Source organism: Oryza glaberrima, chromosome 1 (genome assembly GCF_000147395.1).
Source record: "Oryza glaberrima chromosome 1, OglaRS2, whole genome shotgun sequence".
NCBI lineage: Eukaryota > Viridiplantae > Streptophyta > Magnoliopsida > Poales > Poaceae > Oryza > Oryza glaberrima.
In genome coordinates, this window is record NC_068326.1 from 9,338,686 (window position 1) to 9,350,685 (window position 12,000).

Sequence of the window (12,000 nt, forward strand, 5' to 3'; positions counted from 1 at the left end):
AAATCCGGTAGCGGTCCTGCTAGTTTGCGGAGTCTTCAATAGACCTCGTCCGGCAGCAGGGGTAGTAGTTCCACGAACAGTCATTGCATTAGCGCCAGTACGGACAGGAGTTTTGCGTGGATGAGGGCAATTGTTGGCATAGTGCCCATACTCCCCGCAGTTGAAGCAGTCCACATTCTTCTTGGCTCCAGGGGCAGCCAGAGTTGGTGTAGGGGTGCGGTTCTGAATCGCAACCGGCCTGTTGAAATTGCTAGGTGCGGCGGGGCGGTTGGTCGCCACAATAGGGGGTTTCCACCCAGACGAAGTGGCTCCCTTGAGTCGCTGAGGCACTCCCTGAGGTGCGCGATTCATAGCAAGCCTCCTCTTGCGGTTGTGCTCTACAGTCCTCTGATCATTCTCCAGCCTAACGACCTTGTTGATTAGGCTCTGGAAACTCTCATGATCTTGCCCAATCATAGGTCCACGCAACTCATCATTCAGCCCTTCTATGAACTTGTCGATCTTTTTTTCTTCATCTGCGAGGTCTCCAATTGCATAGCGGGCCAACTGAGTGAATCAGTTCAGATATTCCTGCACCGTAGTGTTCCCTTGTCGCAGCCTTCTAAACTCGTTCTTCTTCATACGCATTACCGCAGCAGGCACGAAGTTCTCGCGAAATGCTACAGTGAACTCTTCCCAAGTGGGTTCTCTAGTATCCTCTTCCCGAGCTTCCTTGTAAGTATCCCACCAGTCACCAGCGGGTCCCTCCAGTTGGTTTACTGTGAAGATCACTTTGTCGGCTTCGCATACCCGGACAAGGGTCAGTTTCTTCTCTATGATACGTAGCCAATCTTCTGCCTCCATAGGCTCGTCCACCGTAGCGAACGTGGGTGGCTTGGTCCTCATAAACTCTCCAAAGCTTGACCCGCCACGGTTGCCTTGGTTATTTGCAAGGTTTGAGTGGCCATAACCCCGGCCAGGGTGGTTAGGTCAGGTGTCTGAGTTTTATCATTGCTGGTTGACGCCCGACGTCGGCTTGCCATCTGTGTAGGTTGATTGAGTAAGTATCCTAATCTTCTAACTGGCCCTTATGGTTTTATCTCGTTAAGGGAATTGTCTTGATGTGAACTTGGTTTTGCAAGCATGGTGGAATAAACTCATTTACACACAATAGCAATAACATCACAGAGTTCCACAAATAGTACATAAATCATGATGCAATCGACTGCACACATACGCAGTCCAAATAAGGTTCATCCAAAAGATACATCGAACTAACCATCAAGCTACTCGTCAATCTAGGTAAGGGGGGGTGTCTCGCATGCTACCCAAAAACCATCTGAAGCGAGATTGAAGCTGTAGAAGTCCTCCAGTCTAGTCATCCAGCCATCCGCAGGATGCTGGGGCAGGTAGAGGGTGGTCGCTGGCACGGGCAAACCTGAGTCCCCACGGCTCAGAAGTAGTGGCCTCTGGATCTGGCTTGGGCTTCTTGCCCGGAGGTCGTGTGCTCTTGCGAGCAGTGCTGAGGGTACGAGGGCCTCCGATGAAGGTGATGTGGGGAACAGGAGTCTCATCCTCTGAAGGATCGGTGATGTTTGGCTCTATCTATGGCTCAGTGTTGGTCCCCTTTGTCTCGGAGTCAACCTGGATCGGAGTCTCCAAACTGGAACCTAGTTGCGGTGAAGGTGTAGGGATCAGTGGAGTATGCACAATCTCCGGGGCAGGTGGCTATGTCACTGTCGGGTCCACTAGGTAAGGTGCTGACTCGGTAGCTAGCATACCAGAAGAGCGTGGAACGCTGGTGGGTACGGCGGGGTGAGGAAGAAGTAGCGGTCACGCCCTACTGCTGTGAAAGTAGAAGCTCCTGGGGTGCTGACAGTGGCTGCTCGGAGCTGCTCCTCCAGCTGGCTGACGTGCTCCTGACTCTCTCTCAGCTGCTCCTCAAGTGTATCCATCATCCCGCGGCGATCGTTGTACTGGTCGGATAGCTGCTGGAACTGGTCGCTGTGGACCTGGAGCTGTGCCTTCAGCGAGTCTATCTCGCTGCCCCAAGTCTGGTGCTCCTCCTCTAGCTGAAGCTGCTGTGCTGTGAGGTCAGTCACCTCGGTCTCCAACTCTCCCATACGCCTCTGCTGGTCGTCGATCTCCAACAGGGCCTCCTCGTAGAAGTCGTCCACAGCCTCAGCCCATCGGGACAGTCGAGTCACCATCGGGTTGTAGCAGCAAGGTATGTCCTGAACTATGCAGACGAAGTTGCTCTCCTCTCGAAACGGGTGGTGAGCAAACTCAGTACTCGCCAACTCAGCTCGGTGGATAGAGCTAAGTCGGAGAAAGGCCTCCCGGGCTGCATCCTGCATCGCGGTCTCCGGCAAGTCGCGACGGTGGCGTGTCGGAAAACTGTAGTCTGACTCTGAAGGAACTCGTGTGTGAACCTCGACCCGGGCCTCCCAAACAGATCCACACTGTCTCACTCGGTAGATCGGAAATCTGGAGTACCGCAGACGCCTCATCAGCCGGTGTAGCTCAATGACATCCTTCTGAGCGGGGTACGCCCATCTCCCAGGTGGTGGGTGAATCCTGATCTGCCATCTAATTTTTAAGAGAAACCCAAAGTCAGCTGAGAATAAAACTTGTTTTGTGAAGAAAATAGTTAAGAGTAAGATGAAAATCGTATAGAGTTTTGTAAACATAGCATTTTTATTTTGAAAGTATTTCTAAATGGGAATTTCTTCCTTGGCCAACTTAGGAAAGGGGTGGGGCGCCATTTGGTCTTTTCCTACAGTCGTATGGCTCTGATACCATTTTGTAACATCCCGGCCTAGGGCTTAATAGGATTAATAGAATACTCATATCAACAAGTTGCAACTTCTTTTCCGGAAGCCAATCTCCAAAGAACTCCAGGGTTAAACGTGCTTGGCCTAGAGCAATTTGGGATGGGTGACTGACCAGGAAATTCTTCCCGGGTGCACACGTGCACACGAGTGAGGACAAAGTGTGCAGTCTATAACCTATGAAAGCTATCAGATGTAAGCGGGCCCGGCCTGGGAGAGGCGGGACGTTACAATATTCAAACTGTTCAAACAAAGTCATATAGAAAAATGACCAATAAGAAAGTTGTAGATCTTTCAGATGTAAGCGGGCCCGGCCTGGGAGAGGCGGGACGTTACAATATTCAAACTGTTCAAACAAAGTCATATAGAAAAATGACCAATAAGAAAGTTGTAGATCTTGATAAGTTATACAACTTTGCTTTTGACAACATTTAGCATCTTAAAATTCGACTCGAAGTTCATTTAATACCAAATTAATATTTTTAATAATTATTTTTGCATACGGTCCTCTTAAATAGCCGCATGCAGAAATCTAATTTCACATGCGGACGGTTACGTGGTCCGCATGTAAAAATGCCCGTATTTTTTTTAAGTGTCCTCTCTCTCTCTCTTTCCCTCCTCACCGTTTCAAAATTTTTCAACCACCCATTTATTTCTCTCTTATCTCCTCTCTCTCCCTCTCTCTCTCTCCTCTCCTTCTCTCCTCTCCTCTCCTCTCCTCTCTCTTTCTCCTCTCCTCTCTACTCGCCGACAGCAGGCGGGCGGAAGGCGATGGCGTCGGCGGGCAAGGGTGGCGGATTCGGCGGTGCCGTCCTCGGGAGGGCCGAATCCGCCGCCCTAGGAAGGAGCTCGGCGCTCGGCGGCGAGCGGCGGGCATGGCGACGGACGGCGGCGGCGGATCCGGCGGCGCCGTCCACGGGAGGGCCGGATCCGCCGCCCTAGGGAGGAGCTCGGTGCTCGACGGCGGGCGGCGGCGGGGGCGGCGACGGACGGCGGCGGCGGATCTGGGGGCGGCGGATCCGGCGGCGCCGTCCATGGGAGGGCCGGATCCACCGCCCTAAGGAGGAGCTCGGCGCTCGGCGGCGGGCACGGCGACGGACGGAGGCGGAGGATCTAGGGGCGGTGGATCCGGCGGCGCCATCCACGGGAGGGCCGCATCCGCCGCCCTACGGTGGAGCTCGGTGCTCGGCGGCGGATCTGGGGACGGCGGTGGCTCCGACGAGCTCGGGCGGCGGCGGCGGTCTCGGGTGGTGGCGGCGGTGGTCCCGGGCGGCTAGCCACGGCGACGGCGACGACGGGAGCGGAAGCGGCGGCTACGACGAGCTCGGGTCAGCGGCGGCGCTAGGTTTTTTTTTGTTTTTTTATTTTTGGAATTTTATTTTTTTTTCGCGATTTTTTCTCTTTGCATGCGGGCTTAAGCGCCCGCATGCGAAAATCGGATTTTCGCATGCGGGTGCCCTGGCCGCATGCAAAGACTTGCATTTTCGCAGACGATTTGGCGCATGCTGTTGGGGGCCCCAACCGCATGCGAAAATCGCTCCGGCCCGTTTGCAAAAACGGTTTTTGTAGTAGTGACTATTATGTAATTGCACTGTAACTATACTGTAGCTAATATGACTACAATGTAACTGCATGTAACTTTATAAGTAGATGTATTAGTAATATTTATTCATTCATCTCGGGTTTTTTTCTAGACAATCAAAATGAAGGGATATCTTGCCTTTTTTTTTCTTCACCGAGCAATCGGTTAGAACGATTAACTAGTAAAGTCGTTCACTCGGCAACATGTCATCCGGATAGACATTGAAAAATCTGAGTGAGATGGATGACAAAAATCATTCGAATGTTTGCTAGACACTCCCTTTTTTTTAAATAATACATAGTTAAACGTGTGCCAAAAATTAACGGTGTTATCTCTTTAAAAAACAAATGTAGTATCATTCTGTAGAGTTGAATGAAGATAGTAAATTGCTTATCCATATAACGAATAGCATGCTTCACATTATGGAGGACATTAAACATTTCACTCATTATATCATTCATTAGAACATTGACACAAATTAGCACAACTGTTCAAAATCACAAGCAGAGCAAAATATTAAGCACTATCATCTTTTAGAAGTTATCATTGATAGAGATCATAAATTCATGACAGTATATCGCTAATACAGATTATATTACAGCATAAACAAAATGACCAGAATAGTTTCATGGCGTATAGACAGCCCAGTTTCAGTGCTTATAAGACATTTTTTTGTGTGATCAACAATGTTTCTAACAGAACAATAGCTTCTCCAAAGAAGTTGAGCAAAATGATATATCCATAGACTGACATTGCATTATCTCTACTCATAAAGCGCCTGCATTGGACAACCATATATATATATACAACCATATATATATATATATATATATGGTTGTATATATATATATGGTTGTCCAATGCAGGCGCTTTATGAGTAGAGATAATGCAATGTCAGTCTATGGATATATATATAGGGAGTGTATCCTATGCACACAGGCCCTCGCGTGTACACACCGTGTACACCAACTAAAAATTATTACAAAAAATTCTAGGAAAATTCATACATGTACTTTCAATAGTATTACATCTACGTGCAAAGTCGCATCTTCAAATTTTTAGTTGAAGATGTTAACATATATATGGCGCCCAGTCTTTGCTCATTGCCAAATCTTTGCCCCTGCTCTGCCACCAGTGCTGATATGTCCAAGCAAAAGTGTGACACAATGGCGAGTGCTTTGGCAATATCGTTGCAACAATAAAACTAATGAAAAATTGCAAAGTTTGAATCATAGTTGGGTTATAAAACTTAGAACTTTAGCTAAATGCTTAATGAACAGCAAAACACAAAGCAGCAAGGTTTTGAGAAATCCAGTAATATAACTTTCTTTTGAATAAAAGGTTTTCCTTCCCTATGCATCACTCTTTTCCTTTCTGAATTTAAACTTCATTGCTACTGTCCACTATTCATCAGCTAGCACAAAATTGCTTATATAGGCCTTTACAACTTATATTGTAACAGGTAAATCTCATTCCAAAAAAGTGTCGCACATCTAGATTAGCTATAAATCTGAATGCACCCTAGCTCAATACCTTTCCATCTAGAGGGTGGCAAACTTATTAGATTTTCCTGGAGCTGCAGGTACAAAACACGATTTCTCAAATTTGCATCCTATAGAAATAAGTCATCACAGTTTACCTTAAGTATTTGCTGGTGGAAAATTGCATTTTTCAGCTCATACCACCTAAACCCTTTGAAGCCAATAATTCCTAAAGGAAAATTAAGCATCAACAACAGAAAGAATAAAAAGATGTACCATCATTTGTACAATCCTTAACATGAATGGTAAGGGCAAAAAAGTTTACAGCACTCATTCATGCAATCCTTAACATGAATGGCAAGGAAGAAAAGCCACAGCTAGAATTTAGTTTCAAGGTAAGATGTTAACAGTGATCTGTATACTATAGATCTAAATGGAAAAAGGGAAAAAAAACTTGAGCAGTGATAATTAGACTAATACGAAACCACCTAGGAGCAAAGCTAGGATTAACATCTAGCAAAATATACAAATATAAATATATATCCCTATTTGCAGGAAACAAAACCACCTATTCATTAGATGGTCAGATAATGGGAGCCTCTATCATTTGACAATAAATCGTAAAAAGCCAATGGGAGCCTCTATCATTTGACAATAAATCGTAAAAAGCCAATAAAATTAATTGCTAGGTAAACTCAACTAACGCAACCTAAAGTAGTAAGAATCTAGCAAGCCAGTCAATTTGATATTCCACCTCCTTTACCCAGGCAAAATTTGAGCCAGAGCTGCAAAGTTTTCTCATTGCAGAGCATGTATTGCAGCCAACCGGTCTCCAATCTACGTGCAGTAAGAATGAAAGAACCCATGGTGGTGATGGCAACGGACTGCTTAGTTCTGGATCTGCTCTTCTGCAACAAATTGATCCATCTTGTCCATGCCCAAACCCAGTGTTATCAGCAGAGGGATCAATGGCAAGCTTTTTTGACCAGATCGATTGCTCAATTGCAACCACAAACCATAAGAGATACAGAAAAGGGAAAAAAGTGTACCTGGCCTTTTTTTTTTTCTCCAAATACAATGACAGCATACTGGCGTCAAAGCCCACACGCTGCGCGTCGACCTTACCTCCGCACGACCCCGCCGGCGACCTGCTGCCTTCCCCACGATGCGCCCACGCCCAACTGCTGTGCCGCCGCCGCCGCTCACCCGTGTCCTGCTGCAAGCCACCACTCCAAGCCAACCCTAGCCTCCAACGCCAGATCTAAAGGTGGTGCATCCTCGGGTAGGGGCAGCAACGGACCAACGGAGTGGGAGAGGGGCGACGAGACGGCAGGAGGCAAGGGATGGTGTGTGGGAGAGGTCATCGCCGACGAGGAGAAGCAAGCAGGTGGAGGGCAAGACGGGGCGGCGGCCGTCGCAAGGGAAGAGGAGAGAGCGAGAGAAGGAGAGGGGAAAGGCAGGGAACAGTGGCGGCTGGGGTTTCGGGCGGGGCGGAGTGGGTAGGGATTTTTGGTTTTTCCAAAAAGCCCCTCACTTTTCGTTTATCAGAGCGCAGGCCTATTTTCCCATTTTTTCCTTCCACATATAAGATACTGTAGGTTGTGGAGGGTTTTTACATAAGAATACAGAATACAGGAAGATAAGGTGAGGGATCTATCACAAATTATAGATAAAACCAAGGGCATTTTTGAAAAATTGCCAGCGCGCAAAACCCTCTGCCTTCCAGCGCGCGGGGCGACGTGGATAGCGCGGCGATCGAACACACCACTCCAAATCGCTGTGGGAGCTTCAGTCGGGGGCAGGTTTTAATATAGCCGATTTCTCTACTCAATTTTCTGAAAACGCAATGAATAAATACCTGGCAATTTTCACTTCAATCAAAAGATGCAGTAACTGTAGAGAGTGACGGGTGGTAGTGCTTTGAAGCGGCAGCTATAGAACGACAGGGGTGGGTGGCGGACATAAGTAACCTGGTCTTGCCAGGCTGAAAACAGCGACACCTTTGAGTGCGATGGTGTTAACCTCCCAGGCCGTCGTGTTTTTCGTCAACACATGGTCCCTCTTAGGGCCGTTGTCAAGGCGGCTCTCCTCCTCCCTGACGGAACTTCTGGACAAAAACCTTGTCTAATGTCTAGGATATTCTGGATACCTAAAAGGATGGTGGAAACGCTTCTCGTATCGCGTTCTTCCTAGAGGTGCCATGTAGGAGGCCCCTCTATTGTCTAATATGCTTTTAGGTAGTTTTGTGCATAGCTCTTAAATAGTAGTGGGTGACGGGTCTATACAAGGTAGAGGGACCCTTCTTCTCTCTGCTTGTTCTCTCCCTCTACAGCTTTCCACTCTAGTGACATCGGAGTAACTTGGGGGTACTGAATTTTACACTAAAAAAAACTTGGGGTACTTAGTATCTGGAGGTACCAGATTTTACGCTGCAAAATATGGTATCTTCAATAGTCCTGGGTTAGGCTCGACGGGGCCCACCATATACTAACTCTTATACGGAACTATGTCTCATATACAGAAAGTGTTTCGGATAAAGAATGAGAAGCGTAATTCTACTCGAGAAATACAAGGACTATTCGGATCGTATCATACTAATCTTCCTATTTCTACTTATACAAAGGGACATCCGAGGGTATAAATACAAGACCCCATAAGAGGAGAGTGGACAAACCAAGTCAGAATACAAGCTAATACAGATATAGACAAACCCAATGAAGGTTCCACAAAGACTGATACGAGGGATCTAAAGCTATCTCCATTCTCTTCGAGTTTATATTAAAGGAAGAAGACGACATTATTGGTTGACTACGTCTGAGAGCTCTATGCCGCCAAGCCAACATAGACTAGGTTGGGTCATCCCACATATTTCACTCGTGAGATATCTATCTATTATATTATTAAAACAGCTTTAAAAGGATGCACCACGTTCGCTGTGGGGGTTAGAAATTCCAACATTAATCGGAGAAAAAGAAAAGGAGAGTCCAAGTAGAAATACAATTTAAAAATAGCTAAAATTCGGATTGAAAATAAGCAATATTGAAATAAGAGTCGATATAAGAACCCAATACGAGTTTAATCAAAATTCGAAATAAAAATAAAATAAAATCCAAAATTAGAAAAGAAAAGGAGAGTCCAAGTAGGAATACAATTTAAAATTAATTGAAATTCGAAATTAAAAATAAGCAATATTAAAATAAGAATCCATATAACAACCCAATACGAGATTAATTAAAATTCAGAATAAAAAATAAAACAATATCCAAAATTAGAAAAAATAAAAGAGAGTTCAAGTAGGAATACAGTTTTGAAACAACTAAAATTCAAAAATAAAAAATAAAAATATTAAAAGAACACTATATGGTATTAATTAATTTTTTAAAAAAACATTGAAAGGAGATACCACGTTCGCTGCAGAGGCTAGAAATTCCCACATTAATCAGAGAAAAAGAAAAGGAGAGTCCAAGTAGAAATACAATTTAAAAATAGCTGAAATTCGGATTGAAAATAAGCAATATTGAAATAAGAGTCGATATAAGAACCCAATACGAGTTTAATCAAAATTCGAAATAAAAATAAAATAAAATCCAAAATTAGAAAAGAAAAGGAGAGTCCAAGTAGGAATACAATTTAAAATTAATTGAAATTCGAAATTAAAAATAAGCAATATTAAAATAAGAATCCATATAACAACCCAATACGAGATTAATTAAAATTCAGAATAAAAAATAAAACAATATCCAAAATTAGAAAAAATAAAAGAGAGTTCAAGTAGGAATACAGTTTTGAAACAACTAAAATTCAAAAATAAAAAATAAAAATATTAAAAGAACACTATATGGTATTAATTAATTTTTAAAAAAAACATTGAAAGGAGATACCACGTTCGCTGTAAAGGCTAGAAATTCCCACATTAATCAGAGAAAAAGAAAAGGAGAGTCCAAGTAGAAATACAATTTAAAAATAGCTGAAATTCGGATTAAAAATAAGCAATATTGAAAGAAGAGTCCATATAAGAACCCAATATGAGATTAATCAAAATTTGGAATAAAAATAAAATAAAATCCGAAATTAGAAAAGAAAAGGAGAGTCCAAGTAGGAATACAATTTAAAAATAACGGAAATTTGGAATTAAAAATAAGGAATATTCAGAGAAGAGTCTATATAAGAACCCCATACGAGATTAATTAATATTTAGAATAAAAATAAAAATAAAAACAAAATACAAAATTAGCAAAAAGAAAAGAAGAGTTCAATTAGTAATACAATTAAAATTAATTGAAATTCCGAATTAAAATAAGCAATATTGAAATATAACAACTCAATACGAGATTAATTAAAATTCAGAATAAAAAATAAAATAATATCCAAAATTAGAAAAATTAAAAGAGAGTTCAAGTAGGAATACAATTTTGAAACAACTGAAATTCAAAAATAAAATATTAAAATAACACTATATGGTATTAATTAAAATTTTTTGAAAAATAAATTCTGAAATTAGAAAAAGAAAAAAAAAGATTTCAATTAGGAATACACTTTATAAATAACTAAAATTGGTAATAAAAAATAAAGACTATTAAAAGAAAAGACCATCTAAAAACATATACTCCCTCCATACTCGTAAAGAAAGTCGTTTAGAACAATGTTTAAAGTCAAACCTTGAGAATATAAATCATAAATAACTCTCAAGTTGTTGAGTTTGAAAATGTAAAAATTATATGAATAGATTTGTCTTGAAAAATACTTTCATAAAAGTATACATACGTATCACTTTTCAATAAATATTTTTATAGAAACAAAAGGTCAAAGTTGTGTTTTGAAGACCGTGTCGCTGTCCAAAATGACCTCCTTTGTGAGTACGGAGGGAGTATAGTTTAACGAGGGTGATTAGTTTAACGTTTTAATAATGCTAGAATAACTTTTACATAATTTGTCATTATTTTTATCGTATGTTCGATTTCTTTGCTTTATAAAAAAAGCAAGTGATAATCATTGACGTCTTCTGCATGATCAAGGTGCGCCGTCCCAATAATTTGCATGATCAACCCTACACCCCGCCGATCGGTACCTCGGTACCGGCCGTTACATTTCCAACTTTGCATCATTTCGAGCCCTTTAAGGTCAGAATTTGGTACCGCGCTCTCTAGACTGTAGTACGTCCTCTTGGTAATCAATTACAATTAAAATCACCCGACTCTCTCTTGCGTGAAAGCAACACACGCCATAGTACATTTAAGCCTTGCCGTTAGCCGTCCGTTGTCGATCGTCGACTCGTACCACAGGAACATAAATGCTAGGCGAATTTTGCTACAGGATATCGGACTTCACGGTTTTAGCTGTAGGACACTGTACAAAGTAAATTTTAGGGGAAGACACTCTCAAAAGTTGATATTTGCTGGTGGACACTGCACCCATTAAAATAATAATTTTCGAGTGAAGAGGAGAGAGAAATCACGTGAAATGTCAAAAGTGCCCTTGGGCCCACATGTCAGCTTTGCTATTCCCCTCTCTCTATCAAACGGCAGCAACAGGGAACGGCGGCGGCGCCATCCATGGCTGTGACCGCGACCGTGGCTCTCTCCAAGGCGGAGCAGTGGGGGTTTCCGTCCGCCTCTCCCGTCCGTCGCCCCACCGTGGCGCCGACGACGCCACGCCACCCGCCGCCGCCGCCGCCGATACGGGACACCGAGGCAGAAGCCGACGCCCCCGCGGCGGTCGACGTCAACCTCCTCCTGGCATTCCTCGCGAACTAAGGGATGGAGCGGCACATGTTGCTAGCAATGGCGTGGAGACGACCATGGCCGAGCTAAAGGATGGCGCCGCCACCGTTCCCTGTTACGGCCGATTCCTCCTCAAGGTTCAGGACACGCTCGGCTTCCTCGTCGGCACCGCGCTCCCTACGCTCTACATCCTCGACGGCCTCCGCTTGGGCGACACGGCGGGTGTCGCCGCAACGTCCCCACACGCGTTCCTCCTCGCCGCGCAGATCTTCACCGAGGGCCTCGCTGCGGCGTGGCCCGGGAGGTTCTCCCTCCCCGTGCAGTCCCCGTTCCGCGCTGCCGCCGAGTGGGTCGTTGACCCGCCAACCCGATTTGCGCCGTCGAGCTCTATCTCCGCAACCATCGCC